The sequence below is a fragment of the Taudactylus pleione genome, unplaced genomic scaffold, assembly GCF_031769625.1.
Source record: "Taudactylus pleione unplaced genomic scaffold, aTauple2 ptg000005l, whole genome shotgun sequence".
NCBI classification, from domain to species: Eukaryota; Metazoa; Chordata; class Amphibia; order Anura; family Myobatrachidae; genus Taudactylus; species Taudactylus pleione.
This window is the reverse complement of record NW_028284408.1, coordinates 761,486-777,146: the sequence shown is the minus strand read 5'-3', so window position 1 is coordinate 777,146 and position 15,661 is coordinate 761,486.

Here is a 15,661-nt window from a genome sequence, read left to right as displayed (position 1 = left end):
CAAGCTTAACATGCCTAATAGTTACATAATATCACTATTCATGAGATATAACTAGTGCTCTCATCCCATCACAACCTTATGTTGCTTAGCATATCTCTTAAAAGAATGCATTTAACCACTTAACTGACAAATTAGTTTTCCAATAAACCGCTCAGAAATTGTCGGGTTTTTCTATGACTGAATTAGGTCAAGAACATCTTTTTAAACCATATCCAACACAATTTTCTTAAAAAATATTTTCTTAAAAACACTGTATACTATAAAAATTGCAATTTTGGACAATGTGTTCAACTATCTATAGCATAGGTTCCCAATCACGGTCCTTAAGGCTCCCCAACATTTCATGTTTTAGATAAATCCATGGTTGAGCACAGGTTACTTAATTAGTACCTCAGTCAATTTGATTTAACCACCTGTGCTTAACCATGGATATCACTAAAACCTGAACTGTTGGGGAGCCTTGAGGACCGCGTTTGGGAACCTCTGATCTATAGAAACCATTGATTGTTTGAGGCCACAGCCACCGATGGTTCCTTAACATCGGTACGCAAACCATTGATGGTACCACACCCCTGCTGGACCCCTCCGCACCTCACCGCTGGACCCCTTAGCATCCTACCATGGACACCTCTGGACCCCTGCACCCTGCCATTGATGCCGCTGAACTCCTGAAAAGCAAGCAGGACCCTCATGTATTGAAAAAAATCCCATATCCGAAAGGCTCCTGGTCCTTAGCATTTCGGATGTGGAAAACTGAACATGTATGTATGTATATATATATATTTATATAATATACTTACAACTCCAAAGAGCAGCACTCGGTGGTCTCATAAAAAACGTCTCCTCTCAGCTTCAGTGAAGCTGAGAGGAGTCGTTTTTTATCAGACCGCCGAGTGCTGCTCTTTGGAGTTGTTGTATATGTATAATATAGTCAAACCGTGATGATTTGTGAATATTTGGAAAGGAGTGTGCCATGCCAACTGGAGTGTATATACTGTATATATATATATATATATATATATATATATATATATATATATATATTAGGGAGGTGCAGGCTCAGATAGGTTCGAGTTTGCACGTGGAGTTCGGATTTTTCCCTCCAAAAAAACAGAACTCAGGAATGATGATGTTCGTCCGTGCAAGATGACGTTTTGCCTCTTTCTGAGTTCTGTTTTTTTGGAGGGAAATATCCAAACTCCACGTGCAAACTCGAACTTATCCGAGCCTGCACATCCCTAATATATATATATATATATATATATATATATATATATATATATATACCTACACATCAACTACAATGTATTCATGTAAGGGACAATAGTGATACAGTAATAGCTTCACAAACACCCTCTAATATTATCTAATTTAATATAATAGATTGACTAGATAGAGAAGTGACCAGTCCACCTGCTTACCCTATAGAACTTTCTGAAGGGCATTTCAGCATATCCACAACCTCCCAGAATTTGAGAGGCAATTTCATTTAGTAGGACAATACATTGTAGAACTTGTATCTATTATCACTATACTATACAACATAGTCACATGTACATCTATATCCTACACAATTGTTTTTGCACATTTTCACTTTATCCTTCAGTAACTTATAGAATTCATGGACAGCTTTACTATAACAGTCTGTCCATTCCCAATTTCACTCTAGTCCACTCTAGTTAATACTATATTCTCCTTTTTCCTTAAGAATGCACAGGAAATCAATCATAACTTTTCTTCACACTATTATTATCACACCTTTACAATATCATGATCACAGTAGCTAATAGTAACTAATAGTTTTGATCATATTATTTACTCGGTGTAGGTTTAATGCTGAGTTTACACATCTATATTAGATTCATCCATTTACACCTGGACACCCTTGTCAATGGTTATATATGGAGTTATATCTCTCTATTTCTTTGATCACCCTCACATGATAATTTTACGTATAATTACACAATGTTCATATGTATTTGTTGATTTCATCTATCAGTCCAATAGCTCCTGGGTTCCAGATTATGAACATTGCGGCACCAAACTTGATGAATCATCCTTCCAATGAGACATCCTGTATGATGGGACATAATATTTTAACATTTCACTAAATTTTATATAAGACTTTTTCTTAATTGATCTATCTATACCTCCACATGGTACATGCTATATCTTATTCCCTAGAATATATGAACCTCTAATTTATGTGCACTCCTCTAATTAATACATCTGCTAATTTATGGATAGCTACTTGATTTCAAGCATGCAATAAATACAGGAGAAGGATGACAAATACTCTGCAATGCCACTAGCAAAGAGCTAAGTCATCCATCAGTACTGTTATGTCAGCAGCTTCACTTTTTCTTATTCCCAACCATCACATGCATGGCCTGATTGCTCACTTATCATCAATGTCCTTTGGGATAAATGATCAGAGGTAGCACAGGTATTTGCCCCTGAGATGGTATATATTTTTCTACATCTGATCTTCACTATGGGTACTCTCATTATAGATTTTCAGGGAAGGCTCCTGCAATGCTTTCACCAGGACCCCTCTTGCTGATAAAATGAAACAGTAGATACTCAGCTTACTTATTCTTATCCCTGGCACAGAAACAGACAAATCTCAGGTGCACAACTCAAAATTATTAATATAAATAACATATATAAATGCAATAAAATTTTGCAATCAATAGAGGTTTTTAGCATAATCATGGCCAAGGTTATGTATGGGCCTACCCACCACATCCAGGTAACCTCTTTATGGTAGGTCCCTAACATACTAGGGTTCAAACCCAGAGCGCAGGACCCACCCAAACTTGCCTAGCTAAGCCATCCCAGGGCACCGCCATAGTAAGAAAAGTGCAGTGTAAAGAGATAGTAAAGAGCAGCCACAGCTGCATATAAAGAATGAAAATAAAAAAGTGAAGTACATATATATTAAACACACAGTGAAGGGTTAAAATGTGTTCTAAAAGAAAAATGTGTTATAATGCGGTGCCTTGAAACAGATCAACCAAAGCAATGCAAGGGGACCCATGCCCCGAAAATGAACCAAAGTTGCACTACAGTATATAACTTGTAGGACTTATCTAGAATTGTGCCTATTAACAGTGTGCATATACATTACAAGACTCCATGCTTTTAAACCAATAAGGAAGGGTGCTAATACAGACTGAGGGCGTCACCTTTCCCTTAGATGTGCAATAAAGCACATTAATTGGAGTATATTGGAAAGATTCCTGGAATGCACAACCTGAACATATATATATATATATATATATATATATAAAATGGGAGGTGCTACCTGATGAGACTAATTGCAGGCACAGAAACAGACAAATCTCAGTTGCACAACTCCAAATTATTGATAATATATAAATATATAAATGCAATAAAATACTAGGAGTCTGGTAATGTTTATGCACACTGGTATTAGGCACAATTCTAGGTAAGTCCTACAATTTATATACTGTAGGGCAACTTTGGTTAATTTTTGGGGCATGGGTCCCCCTGGATTGCTTTGGTTGATCTGTTTCAGGGCACCACATTATAACACATTTTTCTTTTATAACACATTTTAACCCTTCACTGTGTTTTTAATATACATGTACTTCACTTTTTTATTTTCATTCTTTATATGCAGCTGTGGCTGCCCTTCACTATCTCTTTACACTGCACTTTTCTTACTATGGCGGAGCCCTGGGGCAGCTTAGCTGGGCCAGTTTGGGGGGGTCCTGTGCTCTGGATTTGAACCCTAGTATGTTAAGGACCTACCCTAAAGAGGTTACCTGGATATGGTGGGAAGGCCCATAACCTTGGCCATGATTATGCTAAAAAACGAAATAATTTTTATTGCATTTATATATTATCAATAATTTGCAGTTGTGCACCTGAGATTTGTCTGTTTCTGTGCCTGCAATTAGTCTCATCAGGTAGCACCTCCCATTATATATATATATATTCAGGTTGTGCTGTCCAGGAATCTTTCCCCTTAATCTTATCCCTTTAAGGCAGAGGAGGTATGCTCACATGTCATTCTATGTTCCACACGATGACATGCAGCAGATTCAACCCTTTGAGATATATGTAGGGGATAATGTCTAACTCTTTTGTCTATCCAGTCTCCTTTTCTGTGTCCATATTCTATATTGTGTTAAGTTACATAAACACCATCTTAGGGTTGCAATGAAGATCTTTCCTACCTCATATATACATAATCCATATATGTACATTGATTGTTTTATCAATGGGTTTACAGAGATGGTGATCACAAAACAATTTATGCCGATATAGTATGATAATAAGTGCCTCTCTAGGACCCTTCCTTTTTGTTTATCCTCAAAAATTAGTTCTCTTTTTTGTATATATGTGTATAAACAATACCATGATTATTTATCACCTGCTTTCGATATGATAAATGTACATGTGATCAATACTACCCCATTCAGTATTCTTGCACCCTTTATCAATTGCAATATACTCCATATCTCAGTTCCTGCTAATTACTTTAACAACAGGACAGAGTTATGTATAAATAGCAGCACCCTATATCATTCCCACTTATGTAAGAGAGTCAATCTGTACTCTAATACGGTCAAAATCAATATTTTGTACCAAGTAGTGTTAATGATTAGGATAATTTCCTTTTTAGGCTAATGTTAACATCAATCGTCAATACATAGTAGTAACCCACATTTGTGAAGCAGTAAGATTAAACACAATATGTATGAGGATTTCCCTCTTCTTAGTGTATTTTAATCTTATAACCGATCTTTGATATCACTTTTCACAATAATATACTATTTAGACCACATTTCCCCAAGTATTCATGTGGCAGTATAACTAGGGGTTAATCCAGCTATTATCTGAGTCAGGTAGAATCTATAATATTCCTCCATTGGCCGTTGGATCACATGTGACCCAACGGGGATCACTGTCTATACTGATGACTCAATGTGAGCACCATGTGACTGTGCCAACCAATAGGCAATGGTCTCTCATATTGTGTACATCATGTGACCCGATTAACCAATAGACAATTGTCTCTTATCTCATATATGACCGGGAGTAACACCCAGAAGCATGTACTTAAACTGAGAGCCGAGGCTCTGTATCTATGCTAGGGTGAACAAGCCCTACAGGTGAAACGCATATCCCCAAGTGGCACAGCAGCGGTAATTGATGGATCTGGTTCAGCAGGTGCACATGCCGACCACCTCTCCCTCCATGTCCTTCTACAAAGGGTAAAAGTATCATCCTTGTGGGATTTTGATTTTGTCTGTATATTCTGCTACCATGACTTATGCTATTGCTTTCTAATGATTTTGACAACACAGCAATGACACCCCTTTTCTGTAATGATAAATGGCTATTTTGGTAGCTATAGATGTCTATGTTTATTAATGATCTGCAAATTTTGACTGCTATGTCTCATGCTATTACACTGTACAAGTGATTATGGTCATACTCTATATTTTGGTAGCTACAAGTGTTTGTGATTAAAAATTACCTCTACATTTGATTGCTATGCCTCATGCTAATACACTGTACAAATGAATATGGTTATATAGCACTATCAAATTGTTGTTCTGGAGCAAGGCAATTTTATGCCAAGAAGACAGACAGATCCTGACCTAGCAACAAGCAATATAGTCCTATAATACATAGGAGCTATCACAGATACATTTGAGATATTTTGAGATAACCTATTCCTAAAAACCATTAGTTATATATAAAAAGAATAGATCTCTCAAAACCCTTTTAGCTCCCAGTTAACTGAGACTTATAGTTAAATCTAGTCTAGACACTATGAATTTGTTAACTAATAGACCAAAAGGTTCAATTTGTCAATTTGTTCTGAATAATACCAAGTCCTTCTATTGTGCTAATGAACATAGAACATATTGAATCGTTTATCAATTGCGACTAAAAATATGTCATCTATATGTTGAAATGCGATTGTAATCTCATTAATGTTGGACGAACTACTAGATCTCTGAAACTCTGTTTTATGGAACACCGCCGAAACATCTTGAATAAGTTTCAAAAACACAGCATATCTAGACACTTCTGCGAAGTTCATGGGGCAGATCCTAAATGTCTTAAATTGATAGGTTTGGAATCAGTCCCCCTAATGCACGAGGCAGGATGAGATTTCAAAAATTATGCAAACTTGAGGTGTTATGGATGTTTAGAATGTGTTCCCTTAATCCAGAAGGTCTCAATGAGAATTTGGAATTTAACTCTATAATTTTAATTTTTTAATACATTTTTTAATTAATACTTTAGAAATTAATCTTTTGGTATTGAATTAGATATTTCTTAGTTGTCTGATATATATACCTGTTCCTCCCTTTTTTGGTTTCTACATTGTTTTATTGTTCTTTAATCAATTCATGTATTCCTTTACTATATATATTATTTTATATATTTTATTTTAATTATATAGGATTGTTTTGTTTTATCATCAATCTTCATGTTATATAAATAATACAATGGATTGCCTTCTATCCACCAACATGTTAATGGGTTTTTACTATTGTTGGCAATTGGGACTTATTGCTATTTGTATCTTACAGCTACATTGTTTTAATTCTTCATTCAAATTATATCAGCTGAACCTTTCCAACTTAATAGGATATAGGAATATATACCTGTCCTTTAAGAGAGAGCGGCATCAGCCTCTGACGAAGCCGTGGGTTGAGCCACGGGGAAACGTGTCAGCTCTCTCATTTTTCTCTCATTAGAGCCCATATCAGCATGGATTTTGCCAAACAACAACATCTTCACTGGCTGCACCTCCAGTGAGGTGTCTGCTATCAGCCACTACCCGCCCATCTAACACATACTCACCTACCTTGTGAGCCAGGTGTTCTGTCGGAGCACCTCAGCTGCAAGGTGAGCCATTCAGCAATCTATACACAGGCTCCCCTGCATGGGGTTTTTCCATCAGCCTGCAACATATCTCTCACTGCTCCATCTGTGCCACGGGACTCCCAACAGATGGTGAGCACTTCACATCTCTTGCTCTGACTCTGCACTGACTTTGCATATGGAACTGCAACAATTGTAACAGAGCCACTATCCTTTACCTGCCATAGGTGTTTGGAACTGCCTTCCCCATACACTAAGCATAATAGGAGACCTTTGATTTGGAGGGCAACAAGTTGGACTCCAGCTTATCAATATTCTTTATTGGCTCAAGCATTGATTATTGCTTTATCATTTTATTTGTCATTATGTGCTGAATCTTAGCTGAAATTTGAGCAACTGCTCCCATTTTTATATATTTAAATGAGTATATTTTTATAGTCTACAAACTTTTGATTAAATTCACATGAATTTAGGATAAATAATTGGTTATATCTTTGCTGACATATAAGCACTGTGTTATATACCCCCTGTTTCTATATTCCTTGATAATTAATAGGATACCTGACACCTCTCCCCATAGCTGCTACCACCTTGTCTGATTATTAGCGCCTTATCTGAGGGTTTTTCTTTCTTTGCCCTCTTTCTCTCTTGTTTGTTTATACTCATGTTTTGGCTCTGGGGAGCACCACCAGCTAAGAAATCTATTACATTTGTTCTGAATAATATTTAAGTGTTGGTTCAATACATATAGCAATATATACTTATTTTCTGTGCGGAGTCACTCCCATTTCTTCCATATAGCACTGTGTGCCTAGAAATACTGGAATCATGAAATAAAAATTTGAGCTCTTGATCAAACATAAAAACATTGGCATTCGATGGGGCCACATTGGACCCCATTGCACAGCCTGCACAATGTAAAAAAAAATTGTTTATTGTATCATTTTTTTTGTCAGTGTGAATTACAACAATTCCAGGAACAGGTCTGTATCCAGAATAGTAAAATGATTGACCTATAAAAAACTTTGCATAGAATTTAATTCCAATTCATGGGGAATGATGGTATACATGGGGAATGATGGTATACAAATTCTTTATGTCAAGAGTAAAAATAATGGTGCCAGCTGGTATCTTACCTAACTCTTTCAATTTTAACAAAATCTGAGTAGTATCCTTTTAGAAAAGTTGTTTGACACATGAGTAATGGCTGCAACAGAAAATCTAAAAACTGTGAAATAGGTTGTAACAAAGTTCCATGGGCAGATATAATAGGTTTGCTCGGTGGATCTTTGGCCTCCTTGTGCACCTTGGGGATGGTGTATATTACAGGTACCAGGGGAAATTCTGTTGACAATGCATCAACTAATTTTTTATTAATTCATTTATTCTATAAGGCCGTATTCAAGGTGTTATCTAAGGAGTTTTTAGGTTCAACAGAAGGGTCTTGAGCTAAACTTTTGTAAGTCTTTGTACCTGCAAGTTGTCAGTCGATCTCAATTAAATATTTGCTAGAATCCATAATTACAATAGCCCCGTCCTTGTTTTCTCTGTTGCCATGACAACCCAAGATATTTCTGTTTTCTAAGTTAATTAAGATTGTATACAGCCTAAACTGTGGAGGATGCATTAATTTGTGAACATTAAGTATGAGTTGTTTAATAATTTTCTTCTTTTTTGAAATTTGATATTTAATATTTAATATTGTAGTACTATTAACATTAGGATATTCCCTCCTTTTTTGCTTGTTTTATATACACTGGTCACTTATGTAACACCATTTTCCATGTGACTTGTACACATGGCCTTATATTATATACTCTTTTTATGTTTACATTGTTTATCCCATCAGCGCTGTAATGCCTGTGTGGAGAAGAGTGGCTTCAGAGGTTGCTATGCAACCAGTACTGTCATCGCCCGCATCACTTCTGGTTTCAGGATTGCAGAGGCCCCGCCCCCTCTTCTGGTGACAGCGCAGCATGGAGTGAGGTTATTGCGCAATGTGTGCGCATATAAGGTAGAACACTAGCACTATAATGTTTGTTTGTTGTTGATATTTTGTGTGATACATCCTGAAGAAAAAGTCTGAGGACTTTGAAACATCGATGATCTTTTTGCTTTGAATAAAACACTTTGTTTACAATTGAATTTGGAGTGCCGCCTTGTTCCTTACCAGGATTTTGGATTTTATATATATATATATATATATATATATATACATTTAGTATTAAAAAAGTGAGCTATTAGACCATTTAGTGACAACAACACAATATAAAATTCATTGGTCTGTTTGTTTGTCTGTCCAGTTGTGTATTCAGACACCCCTGCACTGATTGGGATGAAACCAATGCAAGGTGTTCCAGTTGGATCTTTGCCAGGATAAGGGGGGTCCTGGAAGGATCTCCCATTGGTGTTTTCTGGGCAGAACTTTGACCCAGGGAGCCTGTCAGGGGATTTTCACTTGATGAAAACTTCATAGAGGGGTGGCAGTTGGTCTAAGATGCCTAGTGGAGTGGCAGAAGTCTGGGTCAGACCTCGTGGCAAGGTCACCAAGCAGACCTTTGAGCCTGTTCTGGGCTTTCCATTGAATTGATTTGGGCAAAATCACATAATAAAACTTAATAATTTAAAGATATAAACATATAGTAGGCAATGCAAATCTTCAGCTAGTATATGTATCTGTAGATATATATTAACCACAAGGGAAAAAAAGCAGCACTCCAGGACTGCATAGGCATAGAAGAAGCCGGTGCTTTAATTCTACGTTTGCTGCTTATTTTCCTTGTGGTTTTGTGGCTAGCACTAGTACCCCAAGGTGAGCACCCCGGCGGGTTACTGACAAAAGCTCTTGCAAACTGAGTGCCGGTAATTTTGTACTTTATTTGCTTTATGCATTTCAATGAGCACACAAATCTGTGAATTAACAGCTCCACCATTTTGTGAGTGACAGCATTCTCACTCTTTGAGAGTGCTTAATCTGCTGGTAACCCCAGGGTGTGATGGTATACCATATCTGTATTGCGCAAGGAACATGTCTATTAAGGTGCCTGCTTCAATGATTGGAATTTCATTGCTTTTTTAAGTTTGAGTGGCAGAAATTCAGTGGGTTTTGTGAATTTAAGATCATGTCTAAGAAGCCTTAATGGGACATGTGAAACTGTTAGGTTTTTTGTCTATGGAATTTCAAAACTTTTTTTATAATTTACTAGCCATCTTTTGGAGGAACAAAGAGGGCCACCTGCAGTGAAGAAGGGCAAAAAAATGGTACACTAGCATGGGTGGAGGAGGGGACAGCACACAGGAGGTGTTTCAGGGGTGCAGATGGTAGGATGGCTGAGGGGGCAAGCTGCAGGTGTGCAGGGCAGTGGCAGCAGCAGGAGTGAAGAGCAGTGCACAGGGGCAGCAGCAAATGACAGAGAGGCTCAATAGCGCTAGGCATGCACCTGAGAAAATCAAATCAATAATACATAGATGTATGGATGCATCAGTGAGATCCATCCATGCATCTGTTAAAAATTGTGTGAGGTGCCCCCACCCCTCAAAGCACAACCACCCCCGGGATTTTCATTACCAATCTGGTTGTGAAAATACAGTGGAAAAAAGCATAGGCTTCCCCTTTACTTAGCACAATCTGCACGGGGCTTTTCAGAACCAGGCTTGGTGGCCAAAATACAGGGGACAAATGACATAGGGGTCCCCTGTGTTCAGCACAACCAGCATTTGGCAGTGGGTGCCAGGTTGATTGTCTTCTGCAACAGTTGAAATATTGTATTTTGCAGGTAAAATACAGGTCCCAGCAAGCCTCCACTGTATGCTGGCAATTGGAGAACCACAAGTACCAGCAAACAGGTGATTAAGGGCTCATTGGTACCTGTAGTACACCTGTAAAATATGTATTAAAATGAATACACTACAACAATTTTTTTAAACAATTTACCTCTAGAAATGGACAAAGTAGAGGATGATGGGGAGAAGGAGGGGATGACAGGGGTGATGGTTGACAGGTAGAGATAGTGGGAGATGGAGAGGAAGTGGGTGACAGGAAATGATAACAAGGAGAGGCAGTAAGTGACAGGGAGAGATAGTGACGGGTAGAGGTAATGGGTAATATTGAGAAGCAGAGGGTGAAAGGGAAAAGGTGATGCCTTGCGGAGGGCAGAGGGTGATAGGAGAAAGAGGGTGATGGGGAGAAAGTGATACATGGGAAAGGCAGAGGGTGGCAGGTAGAGGGTGACAGGGAGAGGCAGTGGGTGATAGGTAGAAGCAGATGGTGATGGGGTGAGGGCAGAGAGTGACAGGAGAGAGAGGTTGATGAGGACAAAAGTGATGCAGGGGAGAGGCATAGGGTAATTGGGAGAGGGAGATAATGAGAGCCAGGGGGTGATGCCAGAGTGAAAGTATCAGGGAGATGAAGTGGGTGACACCAGGGATAGGGTGACAGGCAGTGGGTGACAGGAAAGGCAGTGGGTGAAGCCAGGGATAGGGTGACAGGTAGAGGCAGTGGGTGATGCTAGGGAATGAGTGAAGGGGAAGTCAGAAATTGATGCTAGGGGAGGCAGTGGGTGATGTAGATGATGACAGATAGAGGCAGTGTGTGACAGGAGAGATGGGTGACAGGTAGAGACAGTGGGAGATGGAGAGGCAGTGGTTGGCAGAAAGGGTGACAGGGAGAGGCAGCAAGTTATAAGGAGAGGGTGACAGGAAGAGGCAGTGGGTGGTAGGGAGAAGCAGAGGGTGACAAGGAGAGGCAGTAGGTGATAGGAAGACAGGGAATGACAAGCAGAGGGTGATGCCTTGTAGAGGGCAGAGGGTGACAAAATATAGGGTGATGGGGAGAGAGTGACGCTAGTGAATCAGTGACGTGGAAAACAGAAAGCAATGCTAGGGGGTGGCAGTTGGTGACGTAGAGGATGACAGAGAGGCAGTGGGTGACAGGCGAGATGGGTGATGGGTAGAGGCAGGAAAGGGTGAGGCAGTAAGTGATGGGGAGAGGGTGACTGGAAGAGGCAGTGGGTGATTAGGACAAGCAGAGGGTGATGGGGAGAGGGTGATGCCTTGTGGTGGGCAGAGAGTGACAGGAGAGAGAGTATGATAGGGAGATAGTGACACAGGAGAGGCAGATGGTGATGGAGAGAAGGTGATAGCGAGAGCCAGTGGGTGATACCAGAGTTAGGATGACAGGGAGAGACATTGGGTGATGCCATGGATATGGAGACAGGCAGAGGCAGTGGATGAGACCATGGATAAGGTGTCAGAAGGAGGCAGTGGGTGACACCAGGAAAAAGCATTGGGTGATGGGGACAGGGTGACAGGGAGAGGAAGTGGGCAACACCAGAGAGAGGGTCACAGGGAGTAACTTTGCGTGATGCCAGGGAGAAGGTGTCAGATAGGTAGTGGGTGATACCAGGTAAAGGGATGAAAGGCAGTGGGTTACAGATAGAGGATAATGGTGAGAGGCAGTGGGTGATATATAGGGGGGAACAGGGCTGGATGGAAAGAGGGCAGTGAGATGGTGGTAGGAGGAGGAACACTATGCTGGAAAAGGGGAACCCTGTGCTGAATGATAAGGGGTAACTGTGACTGGACTGGCTATTGAAGTTCTTGCTGAGGGGCAATAAGAAGGAGGCAGTGGGCTGGTTGGGTAGGAATGAGGTAGACACAGGGATGGGGGAGTCAGTGTGATGGTGGGGGGCATTGGACAGGGATGAAGAGTGCAGTGAGAAAGGGATGGGATGGGGCACCACTGTGACTGGACTATTTGGATAGTACCTGTGCCAAATAGAATTGCACATACAGTAGTTCATGTGCTGGGGTTTTAGAATTGTAGTGCAAGAAGACAGCAATGAGCTGCAACACAAAAGAGGTCATCTGTGGAATTGCTTTTCCGCATCTTTTGTTTTGCAGCTCATTGGACTACAATTCCAATCCCCGGCACATGTACTACTGTATGTGCAATTCTAATATATTTGACACAGGCACAGTTTGTGAATGCAAAATAAAAATACACCTGACCTTACCTATTTGGTGGTGCTACGATGGGGAACCTCTGAAGAAATTGAACTTCCCTTGCCAGGCAGTGTCTTCAGTCGGTATTGATGTAGGAAATCACATTGTCTGGAAGATGCCTGTTTGTGTAGGAATTTAACTAATGTCATTATCATACAACAGATACAACCACACTCGTGCCACATGTCCCCTCCAGCCTCCTGCCTGTGTCCCATCTATCCCCTTGTCTTTCCAGCTACATGTCCCATGTCACCTTCAGCATCCTGCTCCCTGTGTCACCTCCAGATCCGTGCAGCATTCCAGCTTGCTGTCCTGTGCCTCCTCTAGCCTCTTGCTTGCTATGTCACTTCCAGATCCCTTTGCCATTCCAGCTTCCTGCCCCATGTCTCCTCTAGCCTCCTATTCCCTGTGTCACCTCCAGATTCCTTCAATATTCCAGCTTCATGACCTGTGTCCCCTTCAGCCACCTGTGTCTCTCCAGACCAGTATAGCCTCCAGCTTCCTGTGTCATCTCCAGTCTCCTGCTCCATGTCTTATCTAGCCTGCATCTCTCCTGACCCCTGCCCTGTGTTGCCTCCAGCTCTTTTTCACCTCCAGCTTGATGTGTCATTTAAGCCTACTACTCCATCTCATTCTCACCTCCTGATCCCTGTGACACTTTGTGCCCAATGTTACTTAAGCATCCAGCCTTCTGCCCCCTTGTTTTGCCATCTTCCTGCCCCCTTGTCTTTCCAGCCTCCTGCCTCCCTCTTGCCTTTCCAGCTTACTTCTGCCTTCCTTGTCTTTCCTTTCCAGGCTCATTCTGCACCTTGTCTTCCGCCCCCTTATCTTTCCAGCCTTCTGTCTCAGTAGTGTCTAGATACTCTTCACCAAGCAGACCCAAATGTCAACAGTTACTGTCCAACATCATTCCCTACTATCCTCGTGGGCATAGAAGTGAATATAAACCTGTGGTGAACAAAGGGAGCCATCATGCCTGAACCTTGGTGAGCAGACAAATTTCTTCTATTGCTGGCATTTATGGGCATGGAACTGCACTTTTTGCCCTCACTACATGTCAAGTCTGGGTGATTAGGATTAAGGGAAAATATATCCTAACCTTCTGCCTCTTTGTATTTCCAGCTTCCTTCTGCCCCCTTGTTCAGGTGCGAATTGTGATTAAAAACAGCTAGGGAAATTTATGGATGCAGCCCTAATGGGGGGAAGTTTCTTTTAAAGGGGGTGGGGTCTGTTGAGGGGGGACATGATCCCTCCTCATTGGGCCTGATTCTGAGATGGACACAGTTGCAAACTTTTTTGCTGCAGTTGGGTCTACAACTTTAAGCTAATGATGATATAATGCCCTTCCGTGGTGTATATTCGCGGGTATGAATATGCAAGTAATGAGATGCCCACTGTCAGTGTGTATAGACACTGCAATCATGATTTCTGCATCTTTAGATGACACCATCAGTTGCCCCATTTAAACTTTCCCTAGACCTATGCTAGGTGCAGATCATCCATCAGAGTATGGCCTCCGATGTGAGCAATTCATTGTCTCTGTAGTCAACACCTTGTATCTGCCCAGGAACAGGGCCGCCATCAGGGGGGGCTGCCTGGCCTCGAGTCCCAGGCCTGGAGAAAGCAGAGACAGAGGCTGGCCTGGCTGGCTGTGGTGCTGCACTGGCAGCCATAGAGTCAGGAGAAAATAAACATATTGACCCCTACAGAAAACAATAAAACGCACTGATCCCCGACTGGGAAAAAAAACACATTAACCCCCACAGGAGAAAACAAACACATTGGTGTCACTGGAAATCATATTGGCCCCTACGAGAAGAAATAAACATAAACATATTGGCCCCAACAGAAAATATATAAAAACAAATTGATCTCTACAAGAAAAAAATTGTGTGAGCAGTGTATGTCCCTGTGGCTTGTAAGTATTGTGGGTAGTGTATATCCCTAGCATGGTGGGTATTGTATGTCTAGGAGGCCAAGTAGTAAGGTATGATTCAGAGGCCGGGGGTAGTGCTGGTTATGGGTATGTTCCAGAGGCAATGATAGTAATTAGAATGGGTACTATATTGTGAGGCCAGGGGGTAGACTGGTTAGTCAATTGCCACCGCCGGAGCCAGCTCCTGGAGCACAAGCTCCAAACACACTTCCGCCACTGGGGTCAAAATGGGAGTAGTAGTAATAGGATGCAGTGGCAGGATGTGATTAGTATTAGTGGAATGCAAGGGGCAGGATGGGAGTAGTAATAGTGGGAAGCAGGGCATTGGAAGTAGTAGTAGTAGTGCAGATCATGGTCTGGATAGGAGTAGTAGTGAGAAGTGGGGGCAACGATGAAGTAGTAGCAGTGGGAAGTGGGGGCAACATTGGAGTAGTAGTAATGCAGGGCAGGGGGGTGGTAATTGTAGTAGTTAGGGGCAGGAATGGACTAATAGTGGAAAGAAGGGGGGCAGGATGGGAATAGTACTGTGGGGCAGGATGGGAGTAGAAGTGTGGAGCAGGGGCCAGTGTGGAAGTAGTGTAAATCAGACAAAGTGTGGAAGTTGTGGTGTGGAGAAGAGGCAGGATGGGTATAGTAATAGTTCAAGGCAGGATGGGAGTAATACTGGAATGCAGTAGCAGGATGAGAATAATAATGGAAGCAGGGATAGGATGGGAGTAGCATTAGGGGGCAGACAGAGAATAGTAGTAGTTAGGGGTAGAATGGGAGTAGTAGTGTAAAACAGGGGGGCAGGATGGGAGTACTACTGTGGGGAAGGATGGGATCAGTACTGTGGGGCAGGATGGG